The following is a 22,651-nucleotide window of genomic DNA, read 5'->3' on the forward strand; positions in this document are numbered from 1 at the left end:
TGGTGATATCATGGTTTCTATATAGCTCAGCTTCTCATAGTCTTCCCTGATGGGGCGATGCTGGTAGCTGTTTCCCTTCATTTTCCCCTTGCTAAGATAAAACAAGCCATCATGGGCACCTGCCAGGTACTTTTTAAAATCAAAAACAAATAAGTAAATAAGAAAAACTCAAGGCTAGTAGTTCAGATGTTTAAAGGGATGTAAAACCAGGTAGTTGAGGATAAGTGGCTGTAAATCACTCTAATGAATAAGTGCTTATCTGTTACAATGTCAAGCTGTGCAGCCATACTCTGCCCTTTGCAGGGCTGTAAGAGGAATGAAGAGTCATTTAAAGCAAGAAGGAGCACAGTGAGCCACACACAAGTGAGTGGAACCAGGACTTCCCAGGGAGGCTCTCTAATCAGCATCTCATCACTTAACAGTTCAGTTAACAAATTTGGACAAAAAGCAACTAAAAACTTCATCCCTAATTATCAAACCCCCTTGAAGCTTAACTTTCCAAAGGCTTTCCTAAGAGAATGGGTGTCACTAATCAATAATGACACTGAGCGAGACACCCCCAAGGAGCTCTCTTTCTGAGAGATGTTTGTTAACCCAGCAGGAAGAGTCTGCAGTGAAATGCTTCTTACTCCAGGGTTAATTATTTGTCCTTTCCCCCCAGAGCCAATGGGAGCTTAAAGAAAGTACAAAACCCTATTGCTAAATTCCAAAAGGGCAGAAAGAATCAACTCTGCTGGATATCCAGCAACCAGTTCATTGTTTTTTTTTTTTTTTTTTTTTTGGATTGCTTTTGTCTTGATGAGGTAGAAAATTCTGGAATGTGGGAGTGTGGTCAAAGGACCTTCACTGCTTTTACAGAGTGAAAATGCTTTCTATAGACTAATATTACTTTTGAAATGCAGATTGTCACAGATCTTTTGGTTTAGGACACTGATTGTTATGATTTAATAAAAGTAAAAGCAATAAAGAGTTAAGAAAAAAACATACCCACATGGCTGTGTCCATAACCAGGTAATATTTCATTCCTGAAAAAATAATTTGTCATGGGCTTTAACATAACCAGCAAAGCTGTGACCTACATATGAATCAACGTCTTGGTTAGAATTTTACTTATGGAATGTATCAAATGGGTTTGTGGTAGGGTTTTGTTAAGTTTTGTTTTAGAATTTAAAATTTTAACATCAGTATAGAGGGAAAGAAATCTTGAAAGCACTTTAGTTCCTAAGGTCATACTTGTTTTGGGGGAGGAGGAACTTCACAAAAATAAGAATGATCTAAATAAACATTTAGTGTAGTATTTTATCCATAGAAAATTAGTGAAAAAAAATTTTATAGGGTGCTAATAGTAGTGTAAGTACAAGTGAATGTTGGTAGAACTCTCTGCTATACCCTCTGGCTGAATTAAGCACTCTGACACCCTGTCACAGTCACTGTCATGTTTGGTTTATGTGGCTGATTCCTCATAATACTTTGAGCACCTTGAGGGTAGAGTTCATGCCTACTTACTCTTGTCTATCTAACATTTAAACTAATATTTCCCATATTTTTGGTCTCTATGGTAGGTTAAATAATGGCCCCCTAACAATGTTCACATCCTAAACATCAGAGTTGGTAAAAGGTTACCTTAATGGTGAAAAGACCTTGCAAACGTGATTAAGTTAAGGATCTTGAAATGGGGATATAACCCAATGTAACCACAAGAGGAGAGCAGGCACTGCAGAATCAATCATTAAAGGAGTGATAAAGATGGCCAGGAGGAGGCCAGCAGGTGGTAGAATGGTTAAGGTACAAGACTCCCGCATGGGTGACCACAGTTCAAGTCTGGAAACCCAGTTTGAAAATCATGCCAGGTGCACATGTGCCCAAAATCCAGATGTTAGCTATTTCAGGTTCAATCATCTTCAAAGGACAGATTTCATAGATTCCCTTGTCCATTCATAAATTTATATATGTTCTAGATACTGGGAAATGTGGCAGGAACACACAATTAATTACAGCAAAGTTCTAATCCTTCTATTTACTAAATTTGAGTCTAAAAATACCACATTAGGCCCAGCCATGGTAACACATGTGGGTCAATGCTGTTACTCAGTAGGCTGAGGTGGTGTGTAAGGTCACTGTGAAAGCGAGGCACAGTAGTGAAGACCTGTAGTTCTGGCTACTTGAGAGGCAGAGCCGGGATGATTGTGACATAGCAAGATTGTCTTTTTAAAATATTGTGTGTGTGCGTGTGTGTGTGTGTGTGTGTGTATGCGTGTATGTATAGTGACCACAAATTGAAAAAACAGCAATTCTGATTGAGGATAAGTATGGATTTCAGAAAAGTAGTCATAGAAATGTTTGAGCTGACGTCTAAATAAGATTTTAATATCAAAATAGAGACAAGCAGAGCTAGCATTCCACACAGAGAGAATAACCTGAGCAAAGAGAAGGATATGTGATGTGCTTGGCAAGTTTCAAGAACAGCAAGAAGAGTAGCATATCCAATAGGCCACGTGGGAATGTGTGAGTGGCATGTAAGAGAGAGGAAAAGTAGTCTGGACTGGATATGTGCTGGGGATTCTGGACTTCATAACCTGCACAATTTGAAATCATGGAAGATTTTAAAGCAGATCATTTGAAATACCTCCTCTTGGGGTTGGGAGGTGGGAGTGCCAAGGATAGGGCCAGAGCTATTGGGGCGAATGAAATTATTTATTAGCCTAGTCAGGAATTCCAGGGGAAAGATCTGTAGGACCTGAATTCAGTAGAGGAGACTAAATGACTAAAGAAACTTTTCCCAAAGAAAGCAAAGCTCAGCTAAGGCAAACTTTTACAAAAGCAAAGCTTCAAATAGCAACTTAACTAAGTTTAAAAATATAAGCTGGCCTAGGCCTGGCCCTGCTTAAATAGCAATGCTTTGCAACTAGTAAATTAAAGAAAAAGACTAGACTCGTATGACTTTTATTTAACTACACTGGTAATGTTTGCTTGTAAATATGTGTTTAATAAGTTTAGAATATAAATTATTTGAAAATGTTTTGCTCCCTGAAAGGGGAAAACATCCACCTTGAATCATATTTGAACATTAAGTTGCTTAGCAAATCCACTTAGAAATGGTCAGTGATTATCTAAACCACAGTGAAACTCATTCAGGAATTACTTTTACTTAGTGAAGTGTGAATGAATGACATATATTTGTTTGCCCTTTTATAATTCTCTGTCTAAAAGTGGGAAATGGTGGTGGTGGATATTAAAATAATAGTGCATGGGCATGGGGAGACAGTAAGAAATTAAGCAAATAGGCACAGAGGCTCTTTATGGAGTGATGAAAGTGTTCTAATTTAGTTTGTGGTGTAGGTAAATTTGTCAGTAAATTTGTCATTGGATTGTATACTTAAAAAAATATATATCATTGGGACCAGCCCATGACCTGGTGATTAAGTGTCAAATCCTGTGGCTTATAAAACATGCCAGGTGAGTGTGTGTGTGTGTGTGTGTGTGTGTATGTGTGTGTGTGCCCCAAATCCCAAAAGGAAGGAGAAATGGAGGTGAAGGGATTATAGTGCGACCATGCCTCACGGTAGGGGGTACTTTTTTACTTTCCCTCTCTCACTCTGTCTCTCTCTCCCTTGAGTGCACACTCCCTCTAGCAAATGTAAAATCAAACAAATAAAACATTATTGATAAACATGTATAATATTAAGTATTTAAAATATGCAAAGTGGGAGGTATTTAATTCAGATCTCTGCTATGGTTTATAGAGAAATTAATGGGAACAGGCATGTGCTTCTCAAAATGTAATGTGTTTAAGAATTATCAAAAGACAGTAAATGCAACTTGCAATTCAATAGAACTGAGATTGTGTCTACAATTCCACAATTGTACAACTCCACATATTATCCTGTATTGGCTGAGAAACCCCAACTGAATGACAAAGCTCTAGCCTCCAGGAATAAAAATAATGCTTGTTTCCTAAAAAGGGAGCAAGTAAAATGAGAGAAATATATAGAAATTATATAACTTCAGAACAACCCTCTAATTCAAACATTCTTCTAAAATCTTTTTCTTCACTTCTTACCATGTACAGAGCATCATGATATGGACTGGAGACACAACTCGGAGTAAACCACAGTTTCCGAAGTCATGGAATTTACATTCTAGTGCCAGGCTCATTTTCCTCTCAGAACAATCATAGGTATGCAATACATTGGATTGTTGGCAAAGTCTTGACACATTTCTGCATAGAGAAAATATGTCATGACTTTTCTCATGACCTAATAATTTTCTTTATTCTACAGAAGCAGAACATGAGAGTCAGAGAAGGTAAGCTCCATCTCCAAGGCCACATGGTATCAATGCTCAGCCTCAGAGCTGAGCCCTGGTCTCAACACTATGTTAGACCACACTCTCTTCCATTTCATTGTTAGATGCAAGAAATTCCAGGGGAAAAATCTTAAGGATCTGAATTCAGTAGAGTAGATGAAATGACTAAAGAGAAATTTAGATTGCACTTATCATCACGGAATCCTATGTTCTTTTGGGCTTTAGTGCCCTTGGCAAATTGTACTGTTTATTTGTTAGCTTAGCTTTTCCCTCTTTCTGGGTCTCACGTTATTAAAACATTCTTGTGCTTATATGGAAGGTTGTTATTTAGGTCTGCATTTCTTTCTACTCATTGCTACCAATTTCAGCAACCTTCTGAGACTCTATTTATATTCTCCTCTCTTAGGAATTTGAAGTTCATCTTCATTTATCGTCTGCAGATGTACTTCTCATGCAACTTACTTCCTCTTCTCAGTTCGCTAATGATGTTGTTAAACAAAATAGAACCCAACACTGACCCATGAGGACAGCCGCTCACATTCTGTGTTCATTTTACGTCAATCATCCATTCCATCAATGGAATGTCTTAACTCAAAGTACTCGTACTGGGACAAGAACAAACCACTGAAGTTTACACAAGAATATATATTTCTAGATCCTTCTGGGAGAAATATTTGAAAATCAGAAACTTACTTGCATGAATATGGACAACATAGAAAATGTAATAAGAGAAATTATATGCTAGTATATTTAAACAATTAACACAAGATAACACTGAGTATAAATGCCAGTCACTCAATTTTATTATCATCGTCTCAAAAAATTTAAAAAATTGTCTTCCATTGTAGTTACATTTCTCACTACCACCATCAGAAATTGCTGGACCAGAAATCGAGGGCCAGTGAGGGTAGATGACATTTCCAGAACTTTCTTTAAAGCTCATATATTTTTCTAATATCACATATTACTTTAATAAGTACATATTTGGGAAGATTATTATTTTAACTAGTCTGTTAAGAAAGTAACCATGCTATTCTTCTAGTTTGGGATATGAAACTTCTACATTCCCAAAGAGTACTTGACTAGACAAATCTTACTAAGCATATATCTCCCCAAGGAACAGCTGACTCTACAAGACCTACTAATTTTCTGACAAAAATTTGCAAGTCTGGCCTGTTGTAAGTGGTGTTATCACTATCTACCTTGAAATAAGTTTTGTGTAATAAATTCCAGGTTTTATAAAGCTGTAGGAGAAAAGAGAAGGGGGAAAAGGCTCAAGTATGCAAATGGCTATAGTATTTGAACAGTTATGGTTTCAAGACAATTATATTAAGTACACAAATCTGGTTTTAATGACCATGCTTAGAAGATGGGCACAGTGCTAAATGTGTAAGTAATTATGAATTTGGCACAGTAGCTCTGTTTATTTTAAGCTCTCTTTTGCTTCTTTTGTTGAGGATGTTTACTTAACCAGACTCTATTAAACATGCTAAACACATTATTGCAGATTTTGTCTTGGTGAGTACTTTTAACTGACAAGCTACAGAAGGGATAGATCATCAAGAATCATAGATAATGGCAGCTAGACTAGAACGGATACAAAGGGGACAGGCAGGTATCTTTTTATCTTAGTATAGTTTTTTGTTTGTTTGTTTGTTTGTTTTTCCCCCAGTTGAACTTCATGTTTCTGAAAAGCAAAGGACTGTTACACTGGAGACTGAAGTTGTCCATTGATCAGTCAGCAGACCCTGTTTAGGGAACCGTAACCATTTGAGAGTATTTTCCTCCACTGCACTATAATCTGATGGATCTGATCATTAGCAATCTCTGGTGTCAGAAAAATCCCATGTCTTTGACTATTACACAGAAGTCAACCTCTAAAGCCATACTGAACCTAGTTACTCTTTAGAGCTTGATAGAGACAACTTAACTCTCCACAGTGACCCAAGGCTAAGAAGAAAGGTCTCAGGTTTCTTTCATAGTGCAGGAATAAGGAATGGAGGAACTATAGAAGCTTCTGTCAATAATGGTCCATATAGAATTCCAGAAATGTTATCATTATATTTTTTTCTTTTTTTTTGTTTTTCTTTCCCCTCATTCTCTACCTCCTATCACTTTCTTTTCCTACTTCTTTGTCATTAACTTCATCCTCTTTATTGTCTCCATGTTATTCATCTTTTGAAAAGGAGGGCCTTATGTTCAGATTAAGTCATTTCAATGATATTTTCTGATGAGATTGTTCAGACATATGCATATATATTTCAAATATTGACTAAACATAACTTGAACATTTCTATGTCAAATTTAAAAAATTTGACACCAAATGAGGCGGTAATTTTATTCCAAACAAAGAAACTAAAGAACTTTGCCATATACTGTATGTATTTATTAAAGTAATCTTGAAAGGCAATCAATTGGCAGGCAAGGAAAAATATGTTTATCTTTAGTATTTACATAAATCTAAACCTGATAAAGATTTTAGGCCATGGTTATCATGGAAATTATCTGATATGTTCTTTTGAAGTGTGTTGACAAAAACCATTCCAGACACAAATCCATTTTATGTGGTGTGTGGTCTTAAAAGGAAAAAAAAAATAAAATCAGTCCTGTTTAGTTGGAGAAATAAGCATCCTAAAATATTTCTACCAAAGCTTATAAAAAGGCAGAAAATATAAAATAATTAATAGAATAGAATGGTAATATTCTATATTCTTTTTTAAAGTAGCATGCATTATTTAACTAATAAAATGTACAATGAATTTTTGAGATCCAAATATAACATAGTTTCATTTTATAACATTGTTCACATATAGATTCTCTTATATATTATGGAATATGAAATACTGTGTATGATAATGTCCATAATCTCAATAATAAATCTTTCATGTCAGTAACAACAGGATCACTTATTTATAAAAAAAAAGATGCATATTAATCAGTTGGGCTCATATATAACTACTTAGAAAATCACTAAGTTTTATAATATCAGCCTTAATCTGGAAATGTCATTAATTTAAGAACCATTAAATATAGCATAGGCCAGTGGAATAAAAACTAGGGCTTCAGAAGCAGAGGAGTAAGCTATTTAACCACTTTTAATCTTCTTATCCTCATCTGTTAAATGAGGATAATTACTCCATTGTACAGTGTTCTCAAGAAACCCTAAGATCATTTATATCATGACTTAAACTCAGTGCCTAAATATACTCAACAAATCTTAGTTTCCTTTACTTAAGTAGAAATACTCTCCCTAAGGAAAAGAGTCATACTTGATCTGTGTTTATAGTTGTAAGAGAGTTTGTTAGAGTGTTTCACACAAGTAGCTATTCAATGAAATCTATATAAATAAGAAAGAAAGAATCTGCTTCCAATGCTAAACCAGCTCTTAATTTAATTTGAGACACAACTTACATAAGTAAATATTTCATTTGAAATTTACATGTAAAAATAAATCCCATCCTAAAGGCACATACCAGCTGCTAAATTAGACTTAGGAAAGTTTTCTTGCTGCTTAAAAGCCATTTGAATAAAATTGTTCTAAAGCTCTTCGTAGGGTCCATAAAAATAAGGAAAGATCACAGATTGGTAGGCTTGCCAGGAGATTCTTAAAAGACTCTGGATGTATGGGGTTTGGACCAGGCTGAAAATGTTGAAATTCAAAAGTAGAGAAATGAGAAACATTGTGTAGTAATCAGCAGAACTGGGACCAGCCAGGAGAGGGTGGATGAATGGGAATGGGGAGGTGAGGCGCAGGATCATTCCCTAGAAAACCAGAATGAGGAAAAACAGAATAGATGAGCTGAGGGGAGACCATGAATTCTCTCTCTCTTTTTCCTTCCCATGTTTAGATTTAGGTGATGGCAGAACATCTAAGTAAAGATGTTCCATAAACAGAAAGAAATCTGTGACTGGGGAGAATAGAAAAGGTCAGGGCAGGAGAGGAAGATCTGGAAACTGTCTGCAGAGAGGTGGGTGGTAAGTAATATTGGGGGCTCAAGCATTCCGACTTGCTCAGAGGACATGACTTGCAAGCCACAGAGGATTATAAAAACATTTACTATTTTAATTGCGTTTATTTTTGAGTATTTCTTGAGCCTCCTAGGGCTTAATGTAATACCAATTGGACATGCTTCGTCATTTAAAGATAGAAAATACTTGGGAGATTTCTGATCCAGTCCCTTCAGTTTTCAGATAGATGCTCAGAGAGGTGAAGTGACACGTTTGAGGTTATTGCGCAAATAAGTTTCCATTTGTTCATTCCTTCAATAAAGACAAATATGCAGATACAGATAAATGCAAATATGGGATGAGGCAATAGTCTATATTTTCATGCATTTCTATTTACAAATGGTAAACACATTGGTGATTATAACTTGGTTTCATGCTCATGTTAAGTTAAAAAGGGCATATTTTAAATTCAAAGTCATATTAATACCACAATTGGAAAATCAATGGTTTCTTACAAACATTAACATGTCTTCTTAAAACCAACAGCCTATGGGGCCGGCAGGTGGTGTGGTGGTTAAGGGTGCTGGACTCGCACATTGTCAACCGTGGTTCGAGTCCCAGAACTGGTAGATTTCTTTCTCATTTTCTCTCTGTCTATCTCAGATCTAATTAAAATAAGTAAATAAATATAGTTAAAAAAAAAACCCAAAGCCAAAAAAAAGCCACCAGTCTGATGATGTCCCAACACATTCACATATAGAAATACTTTCTCAATTTAGTAGGAATAGCTCAGAATAATCTATGGTAATAGAAAATATTTTCTTTTTTTAAAGAATTATTTCTTTAATTTTATTAATTCACTCATTTATTTTAATCTGACCAGAGAGACACATGGGGGAGGTGGAGGGAATATGAGAAAGCAAGCCCCAGGTTTGGGACTTGAACCGTGGTCATTCATATGGGAGTGTCCAGCACCTTAACACCACACCACCTGCTGGTCCCGGTAATAGAAGATGTTTCCTAAATTTCACTTTGAAGACATGAGATTCTTGATTTTTAAAGTTATCCCAACCATATCATTTGTTGACACTTTAAACTAGAGAAAAGAGGTGCACTTTTCAACTCATCTTTTATACACTTGGATAAGGTCAAGGAGAGGGAAATTCTCACAGAAAGTCTGGCATGACAATGATCTATTGATAGGTTATCTGTTTCGAGTCACTCAATTGTTCTCTTGGTACTTACTCTACCTGCACAGATTATTCAACTAACGATCAGAAGGGAAAAAAAAAAAAGAAAGTCATTAAGTTATAAGTTTTACATTTGATTATTTTTGGTAATAGACTATGAAATTATAAAACCTATAACTGAATAATTAAAATAATGGAAAACAGATTACCTTCTGAGCAAGTGCAGTCTATCTTTAGTCATTTTTCTTGGAAAATTATTTCATACAGTAATGCTTCCCTGAAACTTTCATATACATAGAGGTTTAAATTCTATCCCTAAGGTCCATGCAAAGCAATCATAAAAGCTACTTTAGCCTGGTAATCCTTTCAATATTGAAGATGGCTACCAGGTTCCTCTGAGTTTCTCTGTCATCCCTCCTATGAACTGTCCTTAGCCTCTTCCTCTCTGTTTTCTAAACAGATTTTGCTCTCATTCACTCAGGATTGTCCTTAATGTGGTAGGTGGAGCATTGTGGAGAGAAAATCAGCTCAGGAGTCTGAAGATCTTTTTTCCTGAATTTCTGATTCATCCTCACTAACAAACTATTTGATCTTACACAATTTATTTAACTCCTAAGCCTTAGTTTAGCATTTATTATTTTTTTCAGAAGGTGTCTGTACCCACCAGAGAGCCAGAGAGAGAGAGAGAGAGGGAAAGTGAGCAAGCACCTGCCATGGGGAATGGGCACATCCCAATCCTTTCTCCTACATTTTTCCTCTCTCCAGTATTTTTTGGGTGCACATCCACACACATTCAGCATATTTCTCAAGTCACTGGTGAAATTGAACTGTGTAGTCAGCCAGATGGAATCCAGTCACCTTAACCAACATGCTACAGGCTGACCCAATCCTTAGTTCTCTTGACTATCAAGTTGGAAATAAGAACAACCTCAGAAGTCCATCATGATGAATAAATAAGATGACATATGGTACACTGGCTGGTCCAGCTCTCCTCCAACCAACGTCCTTAAAAAGAGTCAGACTTTTGCGGATAAAAAGAAAAGTCTCATCATTTCCTAAACTCAGATAGCAAGTATGTGTGCGCACGCATGTGTGTGTGTGTGTGTGTGTGTGTGTCTGTCTGTCTACTTAGTTGGAAACTAAGGAGAATTGAGAGTTCACTTAAATATTTACATGTTTCACATGTGCTTATACATACAACCTCTAAATAAGATTGTGAGTACAACTTAACAAAATGTATTTTCCTTAATTGTCTGGGAAGAAATGCAAAAGGAAAATAAGGAATTTTTTTCAAAAGGTAGTACAGACCCATTAAGACAGACCAGCATGGGTTATATTGCACTGTGAAATTTTATGTTCCCAATTAACCTAGTTTCATGTTGTACTTTGCATACTATTTTAATGGAGTTTTATTTTAAATATTTTATAAATGCCCTATCTGTCATAATGTATTTCACTATTAGGTAACAGATTGTCAAGAAAAAAAAGTGTTAGGATAAGCAAACTAAGCCCATTAAAACCTTGTGAGAGAAGTTTATTTCAGTAAGACAATAGGAACTCTTAGGTTAACTTTATATTTCTCATATGCTACACCTACTTTTTGTCTGTGTTCCCATTTTCTGCTTTGTATACTTCTGTCATAGTATCTGTATGACACAAGCTCCATCTTCTTAGCTGTCTCCCTCTAGAAGACCATAAATTCTAAATGTCTTAGTCATTTCGAAGGTCTGCAACAGTATCTACCTGACTCAATAGATTTCCCCTTTTCCATAGAATCTCTTTGATTTGACTGTTGAGGAAATATTTCTTAGTGGAGAGTTCGTGACTGGATTTTAGAAGGCCACAGTTCCAATCCTTGCTCTAGTTCTGTTATTAATCAATGTCTTTGAGAAAGTTAATTAATCTCTAGAGGCACCTAAAATACAAGGGATTGAGTTAAGTTGTCACTAACATTTTCTTGGATATAAATTCTGATTTTCAGAACTCAAACATCTGTGATGTACTTAATAATATAAGGAGAGTAATGAAAGATTTTTGAAAGTATAATAGCATACCATTGTAACTAAAAAGATAAGACGATATTGAGCCATTAGTACTGTTGAAATCCTATAAATAAACACAAAATGAATTCTGGTTCAAGTGCTCTCTCAGATTTTAAGTACAGACTCAGACTATTTGGTTTTGATTTACAATGCTTGATGGCAATGACATTTAGAGTTTCCAAAAAGAGTCAATGTCCATCCAAAATTTGTTGAAAATGTCGCATAATATCTTCTTTGTGGGAGAAACTGGCTCAGCTGTCCATGGGTTACATGTAGATATATCATCCTGAATCACTGGCACCAGTGCCTAATGCCAAACAAAAATCCCTAAACTATTAAGTATTAAGCAAGATATTTAGCAATACCAGGAGTTTCGAAAGTACATCTTACTTTGGCTCAGGATACCTAGGGAAGAGGACAGGTTTTTAGGATTAAATTGAACCTTGAACATCAAGCTATTTCCTGCAGATGTCACAGTTCATGAGGAAAAAGAAAATCACTCTTCAAGGACATATTTACATGCCAAGTAGACCTGATCATGTTCTTCTGTTTATGTCAGTTGGTCAAAGTGTTTGTTGAACAATATTGCTGAGCATGCAAATCAGCTCAAAATTCCAGGACCATTAGTGCTCACCCTGCTCTCAGTGGAAAAACAAAAATCACTCTATAAATGATTAAAAAGATTATCCATATGCCTATAAAGTACATTTTTTGAAGCTGTCATGGATAATGCCTAAAGGAATCTTTAAAATGTGGTTAAAGAACCAGCAGAAGGCATAATGAAGCATAATGGTTACAACACTGGATTCCCACATAGTTGACCGTGATTTGAGTCCCCGACCTGGAGTCTTAAAATTCACAGTGGGTGCCTGTGTGTTCATGCCCAAAATCCTGAGAGGAGAATGGAGGAGAAGGAATTGCAGCATGACCATCATCTCTGGGGGGTGATCTAGACACAGGAACGAGAGAGGGTAGGGGTTTCCCGGCCAATGCACCAAAACATGATGCAGGAATGTGTAAGTGTTGTGATAAGGCTAACATTCACAGCGAGACATGAGTTTTTGTCCCACGCTCAGGAAGAATTAGAGTCATGGACACAGAGAGTAGTTATAGCAAAGTTGGGGGGGTATTAAAAAAAAACAGAGAAAAAAATGGAGCGCCCAAGAAGGGAGGGGTCTTGGAAGATGGGTTGTCAAGAAAGAACTGTGGTGAGGGTTTTTTTTTTTGGGTCATGAAGAGATTTGTGGGGACTTTTTTTGGGTGGGACTTGTGTATGTATCCCCTTCTGGCAGGGAGGGGCGCATGTTGGATGGTTCCAATTATTTTCCTAATTTTGGATTGGGTACCAAGGTCAGGAGATTTTTTTTGTCTCAAAGTTTGGGCCATAAAAAACGTTATCTTTTTCCTGAAATGTGGTGGGCCATAGAGAAAGCTTTTGTTTTAGGTCTAGGTCATGTTGCCTAGGTCAATCACTGAGCCACCACTGCCTCAACCTCAAAACTTAGCAATTTTGTAATTCCATTTTGGGACCTACCTTAACAATATTTTTAGAGTCCCTATCTTCTACCTCAGTTTCTCGCCTTCTATTTCTCTCTGTCTCCATCAAGCACAGGTACCTTATAACAAATTTCTAGAAAACAAACCATCAAAAAAGTGGTTAAATAAAGCTGTGAAGTAGAGACACTCAGATCAATATCTGCTTATGTGTGGAGTTTCCTAAATACTTGTGAGGATTTTTTTAAGAAGTATTTTATTATTTAACTTTATTTATTTATTTATTTATTTTTAATTTGACCAGAGAGGGACAGAATAAGAGAGAGAGAGAGAGAGAGAGAGAGAGAGAGAGAGAGAGAGAGAGAGAGAGAGAGAGAGAGAGAGAGAGAGAGAGAGAGAGAGAGAGAGAGAGAGAGAGAGAGAGAGAGAGAGAGAGAGAGAGAGAGAGAGAGAGAGAGAGAGAGAGAGAGAGAGAGAGAGAGAGAGAGAGAGAGAGAGAGAGAGAGAGAGAGAGAGAGAGAGAGAGAGAGAGAGAGAGAGAGAGAGAGAGAGAGAGAGAGAGAGAGAGAGAGAGAGAGAGAGAGAGAGAGAGAGAGAGAGAGAGAGAGAGAGAGAGAGAGAGAGAGAGAGAGAGAGAGAGAGAGAGAGAGAGAGAGAGAGAGAGAGAGAGAGAGAGAGAGAGAGAGAGAGAGAGAGAGAGAGAGAGAGAGAGAGAGAGAGAGAGAGAGAGAGAGAGAGAGAGAGAGAGAGAGAGAGAGAGAGAGAGAGAGAGAGAGAGAGAGAGAGAGAGAAAGAGAGAAAGCAAGCTGCCAGGTTCGGGACTCAAACCACGTTCGGCCATGTGAAAGTCCAGCGCCCTTAACCACCAAGACACCTGCTAGACCCATATTTATGAGTTTATTTATGAGTTTTTAACAGGGGCTCTATTTAGCCTCAAGTTCAGTTATCAGTTTTATCACTACAATTATGAGAGTGGAAAATTATTTAGCCTGACCAAGCACATTAGACAATGACTTGTAGATCAGATGATTACTTTAGCTTGGGAGATAAATGTGGCTCTCTATCCTTTTCTAAATGGCAGAGCAATCCAGAGACCAAATAACAAACCAACCCCTCTCCCCCACAGTGTACCATAAAGGGGAAATTCAGCATGCCAAATGGAGTTTTAGATCAAATTAACATATCTTGAGATGTTATTCTTCTTCCCTGCAGGGATATTTCTGTCTAGACACCTAAGAAGGGTCATTAGAATCTGTGCACTTCACCCTATTGGGGACTGACAATGCATGCTGATTTACATCTCCTAACTACTATTTTTTATAACAGTGGTTCTCTCTGCACATACTCACCGTAGTACATTGCATCACATTCCAATCACATCAGAATCCTGTCTTTTCCCTAAGCTTGTGATGCTTTGTACTATCCATTTATTTCATTACTTAATGAATAGTCTTAACTTGAGTTTTATTTCCAAAATCACAGGGTTTATTTGGATGCAAAAAGGATAGAGAACATGGAAAAGTACAGAGAAAAACTCACTCTTATTCTCATTTTTATTCCTTGAAAATGTTCCAGAGTCTCTAGAATTCCTTCAAAAATTATAATTTTTAGTTTAAAAAGTTATGTGTGATTAGCTAAAATTTTGACCAATTTTGGCAAAGTACTTAGATTTCTTAAATATGTATTATGGACCTCCTAGAGTTTATCCTTTTCACATTCTATTTATGCTTCTGTTATAGACAATCTGTCCACATAAGTGTCTGAGAACAACCGTAAATCAGACATTAGTAAACTTCCTATTAATTTTTGTTGAGTATCTAGCCAAAAATCCTCCTGCTGTGTGCTGGGAAGAGTAATCAAAGTTAATTTTTTCTGTTTTCAAAAACTCAAAATTTATCAGAAAGACACGTACAATGTAATTAACATATGTGTAATCATATAGTGGGATGCATCAGCAGGGTTCTGAAGACAGAAGTCTGTTTTTTCCTATTTCTAAAACACTTTCCAGTGGGCCTGGGTGGAGTCACCACACAAAGATTAACAGACCATTTTGACCCATTGATAAGAGGAACTCTTCCTAAGTTCTGTCCCTGGCATAGTATCTTTGTATTATATATTAAGTCTCCTTATCTCTGTTAAAGTACATTCCTTTTGGATTTCAGCAACTGTTATTTTTTTTTCAATCACCAACCTAAAAACTGTAAAACCCACCTATAACCTACAAGGCCCCCCCTCCACATGTCCCTTTTTTTTGAGCCAGACCAACAGAAAAATGTCACTAAATTCCAAACTCTGTCTCTCACTCTCAAAATCAAGTAAAAGAACCCCTGAACCTGATTACCCCAACAAAGGCATGTTTTGCCTCCTTTCTAGGCCTAGGTCACTCATATTCTACTTAGAAAAAAAAACCACATTATTATTTTTGCAGACTTGGTTCTTTCCACTCCAATAGACAGTTCAGTAGAAATAAATGAAAGGGCACAGATGAGATGCCACATATATAATTTTTAAAGTTTATTTATTTATTTTATGGATGTACACATACTGGAGGGAGAAAGGGAGAAAAAAAGAGAGAACAGCAAACCTCGAACCTGCGTAAGTGGGATTTTTTTCACAAAGTGTTCTTACTTCTCTTCTGTGCCACAGTCTGACTCCAACACATACATAATTTTAAACTTTGCAATATGTTATACATAAAAAAATAAACATGTGAAATTACTATAATATTTAACCTAATATGACCAAAATATTAGGTTTTCGAGTATATAAAATGTTTGTTAGACTTTACGTTGTTGTGTACTCTTTGAAGAAAATGTGGATTTTATATCTGCAGCACGTCTCAGTTTGGACTAGCTCCATTTCATGTGCACAGTAGCCAGAGATGGTCAGTGGCTACCATGCTGGACAGCACGGCAAGGTGCACACATGTTCTGAGGAAGCACAGTGCAGTAACGAATAATTCTCGCTGGGGTTCAGGAAAACTGAACAGAATAGTGGACACTTGAGTCTGACCTACACTGGTAAGTAGGATGTTACTAGGTAAAATGGAAATAGATTTTAACCAGATGGTGAAACTCCATGTTGAATTTTGATTTTTGCATTTGAAATTATGGCTAGGTTTTTAAGGCTGAGAATAAAAGGATTGGAGTTTTGCTTTCAAAAGATAAGTGATGGCAGGATAGAAAATGTATTGGAAAATGGAAAGGGTAAGATCAAATAGACCAGACGTGTGACTGCTGCAGACAACAAGAGATGGACTTCCATATCACCTATATGCTTAAGGCTCTCAGTTTTAACCTGTCAACTCAAATCTGTCTCCTAAATTCCAGACTTGACAATGTTATTCTTGATCTCTTCACTCAGGAGGCTAATAGGCATTCTTAAAAAGACAGCAAAAACTCAACTCCTGGTCTTCCACTCAGACTCACTCTGTGCACAGCCTTCCCTGTATCCCCTTCTTGTTTTGCTGCTCAGACTGAAGACCTCTTTGTCTTCTCGTTTCTCATACTCAGTTCCTCAGGAAATTCTCCTGACTCTACATTCAAAGCATATTCAAAATTCTCTACTTCGATTCCACTGTTATCCTATGATCTGAGCCACTAGTTGCCCTTCATTCTTCACTATTACGCTATTCTGCATTTTATTTTTCTGTAGCACTCCCTACCCAAACACTGTATGTTTATTGTTGCTTATTTGTCTCATCTACCTAGAACAACTAAATGCTAAGTCCTTGGGGACAGAGATTTGTATCTTTCAGTTCACTGATACATTTGAAGCTGTTAGAGATTGCTTGACACAAACTAGGTGTCCTGTGAAGGGAAAATGGGAATGGTACTAAGGAAAAAGTGACTGCCTTGATGGGAGCTATCACCATAACCACACTTGTTCCCTGAGCACTTATTTTAGTTAATTTTTGTAAATTTCACTTCATTTTATAATTTCTTATGCACATTTGACTATTGAACATCTCTATGACATGCAATACAGTTTTCACAGCATACATGTAGTATGTGATAATCAAATCAAAATAATGGGAGATGATTGGGAGGGGCTCAGGAAAAAAGCACTTACTTTAATCCTAAGTGCTTTATATGAGCAGACACCAACATGTTGATGGAAAACTGAATCAAAAGTATGAATTTACTTGGGTGCAAAAATGATGTATAGTCATTGAATGTATAAAATAAATTATGATAATAAAAATATCCACACATGATTTATTCATATTACACATCTTCCATAAAAATTTTAGAGTCTCCAGTTAGGTACGATCATGGTCCTCACTTCACAAATGAGGAAACTGAAGCACAGAGTAAGTAACTTTGTGCAGATCACCCAGCTGGGAGGAGATGGGAACAGAACTAGGAACAGAAATTACCTGTCTCCTATATGGTCTCCTGGAGCAACATAAAGGCAAACGGCTCAGACTCACTTGTGGTGAGTACCGAGCCTCAGCACACTAGCAGTGTGACTTTTTATTTTTATTAATTTATTTTATTTTAATTTGACTAGAGGGAGAGAGGGGGAGAGAGAGAGAAAGAAAGAGAGAGAGAAAGTGAGAAAGCAAGCTGCAGGTTCAGGACTTGAACCATGGTTGACCATGTGAGAGTCCAGCACCCTTAACTGCCACTGCACCTGTCAGCCCAGCAGTGTGACTTTGGAAAATCAATTTCATTGTTCTGACATCAAGTTTCCCAGTTTTAAAAGATGCAAATAACATCTACTATGTAGGGATGAGGTTTAAATGAGAAAAATATAATGAAGTGTCTAACAGTGACTAGAAGTCATACTCAATCATTATTAGTTCCACAGTATTTCAAGTGAAGCTCATTGTTGTCTGCTAGATTGTTATTTGTGTTGTCCTTTTTGGTGGATAGGGATGTGACTGAATAAACTCAAGATCTCTTTATAATCATGTTCACCCATTGTCAGTTCTCTAACATTGATAGACACACTCTGCTCCTTTGGTTTTTTCCCTGTGCACCACATCCCATCAGGTGTAGGCACAAACATCTGAGGATGGACTATATCAGAACCAAAAACTGAGACGCAACATTGACTGAACTTAAATAGAATCGCAACTGGTCCATTCTTGAAATGAGGATGGAGACTTCCAGAGGACTCACAACAGTGGGAATAAAAACAGAGTAAGATTTCTTCCCCGAAGTGAGTTGAAAGTGAAAAAGAGTAAGAGGAGTAGATTTGTGTAAATGTTATGATTTTCTGAAATATTTTCATTTAGTGCTCAGTGTGGTAATTAAAATGAAATGATTGTCATTCCGCTTATTATGTCACTATATTTAACAAGCAGATTATAACACATATGTGGTTGGGAATAATAGAATTTAAAGAAATTCAGAAGGTTACCAGTTAGTGGCTTTGAAATGATGCCCTTTGGCAATTTAAGATTCTTATAGAGTTTCTTTGTGGGCCAGGAGTAAGAGGTTATCAGTGGAAATCTAGACACACACACACACACACACACACACACACACACACACACGTCAGCAAAGCAGATCAAGTGATTACCTGTTTTGGAAACTTACTTTTGAGTAATATCTTATTTGAGTAAAGAATTTCAAAAGTTAAAACAATTCTAGAAGTCATGAGTTTGAAATTCTACTTTCTCTTCGAATTTGAACAAAACCCCGGGGCCTCACTCAGTTCCTTTGCTTATGTAGTTAATTAGGGGCAGAGCTGGATTTGCTGTTGTGTCAGAGCTCAGTCTTTGACATTTGTTCTCTGATATTTACATGAAATAAAAGAAAATTACTGAATTGTGTTATGTCTTCCACAACTGTCATCAATGTCAAGTTCTACTAACTTCTGGTTTCCTTTGTAGGACTTACATAAATTAACTTTATAGAAGGTAGTTACCTTTGTAGGACTTACATAAATTAACTTTATCATTTTAGCAATTATTTGCTAAATTGCTCTCTATATTTTATAGGTAAATTCATTACTCTACATTCCCTACTACTAGTGACACAGTCTTGTGTCTTACAGTAATTTGATTTATGTGCAATTTTTCCTCAGGTAAAGGGTATATTGTCTGAACAAATTCATTTATCTCTTCTTTTCTTACTTCTTCTTTTCTTATTTAAAGCACAAAAAGCTAAATACATTGCTGTACTCATTTAGTAAAACAGTAAGACGTCAGAGGATTTCTGAATAGAAAAGTATAATCTCTTGACTGCTTTTGTGTGTGTGTGTGTGTGTGTGTGTTTGTGTGTGTGTGTGTGTCCTGAGGAAGATAGGGGATGGAGGTGGACAAGAATGTGAAGAAATGGTAACACAGAAAATAAGTTTGTCATTTGGGGCAAACATTTTAGCTATCACTAAGCCAAAATTATTCTCTTTAACAAAGATGATCTCTAAAACTACTCCCATTGAAGTATGCAAAAAGATCTTTTAAGAGGCATTCTATAGGGAAAATTTCAAGAAGAACTACAACTATCTGAGTTTGTATAGGTATGTGCAAATAGAGACAGAAAAGCCAAGATATATGAAAGAGTTAATTTTACCTGAACATGTGCAAAATTTAGACACAGAATTTAAAGACGTTTGGTAATCAGTCTATCAGTCTTCTAAGGAAGTTCACAGTGTGAATCAACATGGTCTGGTTCTTCTTTGGGGAAGAAATGGTAGAAGGCATAAAAAATACCAATGCACTCCGTGGGTCAGGGATAAGCACAGAAGAAAAGGAAGGCAGTGATTTCTGTAAGCCATACCTAGTGAAAATAGCAAGGACATTTCCTTAATTAAGTATCTAGTGATACTTGTTTGTTTATTCCTTCCTTCATCAAATAATTATTGGAATCCTACATTGTTCCTGACTCTGCAATAGGCCATCAGTGATACAAAGGATAGAGACAGAGTGCCTCCTTGGTGATGGTTTTGCTTTAATTGCATTTGTGATATAAATTAGTTACCTATTTAATAAACTCCAATCATGTGTCACTTCATGACTGTGATATGTTTTGAGAAACTGGCTGTTAATACAATTTTGTCATTGCATGAACATCACAGAGGGTACTTGCATAAGCCTAGGTGGTATAATACTACACACCTGGATATATGGTATAATTCATATGCTCCCTATGGGACTACCACTGCATATGCAGACCATTGTTAATGGAAACATTACTATGCAGCTCATGACAGTATATGTTTTGACCTAAATTATAGACAAAATTTTTTGCTGCCTTTATATATCTCTTATTAATAATGTAAAAGAAGTAAAAACTACTGGGACTCTTAAGCTATTAGGAAAAAACAGGATCCAAAATGGACAGTTTCACTTGAGATTGTGAGTCCCAAAGATGACAAAACAGGCAAGCAGCAGTGTCCAGGTATAGGTACCTAAATAAAATAATATATGGGGACATAGTTATCTGTTATACAATAGACAGTAAATGAGACCTATTTCTCTGCCTTTCCACCAAACCATCTAGCAAGATGTACTTTAGTTTAGAAGCAGTACACTTTCAAATCTTGCGTGAGTTCCCTGCATTAGGCAAGAAGCATTTTAACTTTAAGGTTTGTTGTAATAGTTATTATTTCTAAGACTTACATAAATAGTGATAGTATATGTATCTCTTGCATATTTACTGTGGACAAAGAGTTGAGAGTGAATTATATTGAATTTATCCATCTAATAATTTCCTTTGGGTGGCACTTGTTTTGTCTCAATTTGTGATAATGTATGTATACTCACAATGTTTAGAAGGAGCCAAATATCTGATGTTAAATTCTGACTTTAAGAGTGGATATGGGAGCTAGCAGGTGGTGTAGTGGTTATGGTGCTAGACTCCCACATAGCCTAATGCAGTTCAAGTCCTAGACCTGGCACCTTGAAACTCACACTGGGCAGATGTGCAAAATTCCAAGAGAACAAAAGAAAAGTCATTGCAGCATGGCCATCTCCTTGGGGAGTGATTTCTCACTTTCTCGCTCTCTGTTTCCCTGTGTTTCCAGTGAGCATGTGCACCCACTAGCAAAAACCGCTCTCTTAAAAAAAAATTGAAAATTGTTAAAATCTTTAAAGTATGAAAATGCATTAGATTAATTAGCATTTTGATTAAAGTACAAAAATAAAAAAGACAGTGTGGCAAAAGTGATCTACCTGAATTCAAGTAAAGTTGATACAAAACAAATGACATGGGTCCATAGAAGAAGCACATGAGATATTAGATACTGTTGGAAAAGGTTTAACTTTTTAAAATGTGATTTTTAAAGTCATCACACTAGATAAACTATCTGTATTACTTCTTTTTAGCATCTGCATTCTGTGACTTCTACAGCTAGTTAGACATTTGGAGCATCTGCTAAAGCTCAAGCTCTGCTCCAGCTTCCTGTAGTAGAGTTAAGGATTATTTGCTTTTATATGGTTCATTTATGTCTGTGGTATGCGATAAAGGTGGTGATTTCTTGACACAGCAATATAGATGGGTTTTCCCCCATTAAAAGCTCTACGACAGGGAGGGGACTTTTATAAATCATTGTGTGGTCTCATAAATTGTATAGTGTTGTGGTATACTTTCCTCCCAGGTTTGGATCAGAATAACAAGCACACATGAAATTGCCAAGAGCATTCAAAAAGAAAGCAAAACCAACCAAAACAAACAAAACAAAGTCTAATATTATTTTAAGAAAATATCCTGCTAAATGCTTAACCCAACTGAAATATTTCCAAGGGTTTTGCCAAGAATATGAAATTGGCAGTAGGGTGTGTGTGTGTGTGTGTGTGTGTGTGTGTGTGTACTCCTATTTCAAGTCAGGAAATAGTAGGACAGATAGTAATTTGAGAAATATCAGTGCTAGTAAAGTAAATCATATTTATTGAGCACTTACTTTATGCTTGACATCTTGCTCATTGCTTTTCCTTGGTTTCCCTTGTATAAGTCCCACAATCATCCTGCACAGTATTATATTACAAATGAAGAAATTTATGACTACCCACTGCATAGTCACTAGAAATTAAATCGGAACTCGTGTGTGTGTGTGTGTGTGTGTGTGTGTACTCCTATTTCAAGTCAGGAAATAGTAGGACAGATAGTAATTTGAGAAATATCAGTGCTAGTAAAGTAAATCATATTTATTGAGCACTTACTTTATGCTTGACATCTTGCTCATTGCTTTTCCTTGGTTTCCCTTGTATAAGTCCCACAATCATCCTGCACAGTATTATATTACAAATGAAGAAATTTATGACTACCCACTGCATAGTCACTAGAAGATTCTGTAATGCACATTGATACTTTTACTTTAAGTCACATCTCATTTAGGTAAAAATTATTTGACAATATATAAGCTCTCTACCTACTTTTAATGACCACACTTCTAATCAGGCCTAGAGAAAGTGGCTTTTTGAGTGTATTTCTTAAATAAAAATACATTACACTTCTAGGATTTACATTAACTCTTTCCTACCACCTGTCTTTTAAATCATGCTTACCAATAGGAGACATCAATTGAGCACTGACTGTATATGAAGTACAGGTTTAGGAAAAAGCTTCTTCCCAACAAAAGAAACAATAATTAGAGAGAATCAACAACCTGTGGAATGGGAGAATATTTTTGCAAACCACACCTCAGATAAGGGACTGATAACCAGAATTTACAAGGAACTTAAACAGCTCACTCAAAAACAAAACAAAACAAAAGACCAGC

General features: G+C 36.4%; 1 protein-coding gene and 2 long non-coding RNA genes across 5 annotated transcripts in view; 2 read left to right on the top strand and 1 right to left on the bottom strand.

The window, feature by feature from the left end:
• The window catches only part of LOC102471142 (uncharacterized), a 48,636-nt gene extending 43,712 nt beyond the window's left edge, over positions 1 to 4,924 (top strand). Inside the window, exons 5-7 of the long non-coding RNA XR_001369696.1 lie at positions 4,070 to 4,177; positions 4,281 to 4,305; positions 4,712 to 4,924. This is a non-coding gene — a long non-coding RNA (uncharacterized LOC102471142). The remainder of the gene's footprint in view (positions 1 to 4,069; positions 4,178 to 4,280; positions 4,306 to 4,711) is intronic.
• Positions 1 to 22,651, bottom strand: part of ANGPT1 (angiopoietin 1) — a 277,865-nt gene that overhangs the window by 210,306 nt on the left and 44,908 nt on the right. The gene's annotated exons all lie outside the window — the stretch shown is intronic.
• Positions 15,855 to 22,651, top strand: part of LOC114006011 (uncharacterized) — a 33,549-nt gene continuing 26,752 nt past the window's right edge. The window contains exon 1 of the long non-coding RNA XR_003547784.1: positions 15,855 to 15,999. This is a non-coding gene — a long non-coding RNA (uncharacterized LOC114006011). The remainder of the gene's footprint in view (positions 16,000 to 22,651) is intronic.

This window comes from Tupaia chinensis, unplaced genomic scaffold (genome assembly GCF_000334495.1).
Source record: "Tupaia chinensis unplaced genomic scaffold, TupChi_1.0 Scaffold145257_1, whole genome shotgun sequence".
Classification (NCBI taxonomy): Eukaryota; Metazoa; Chordata; class Mammalia; order Scandentia; family Tupaiidae; genus Tupaia; species Tupaia belangeri.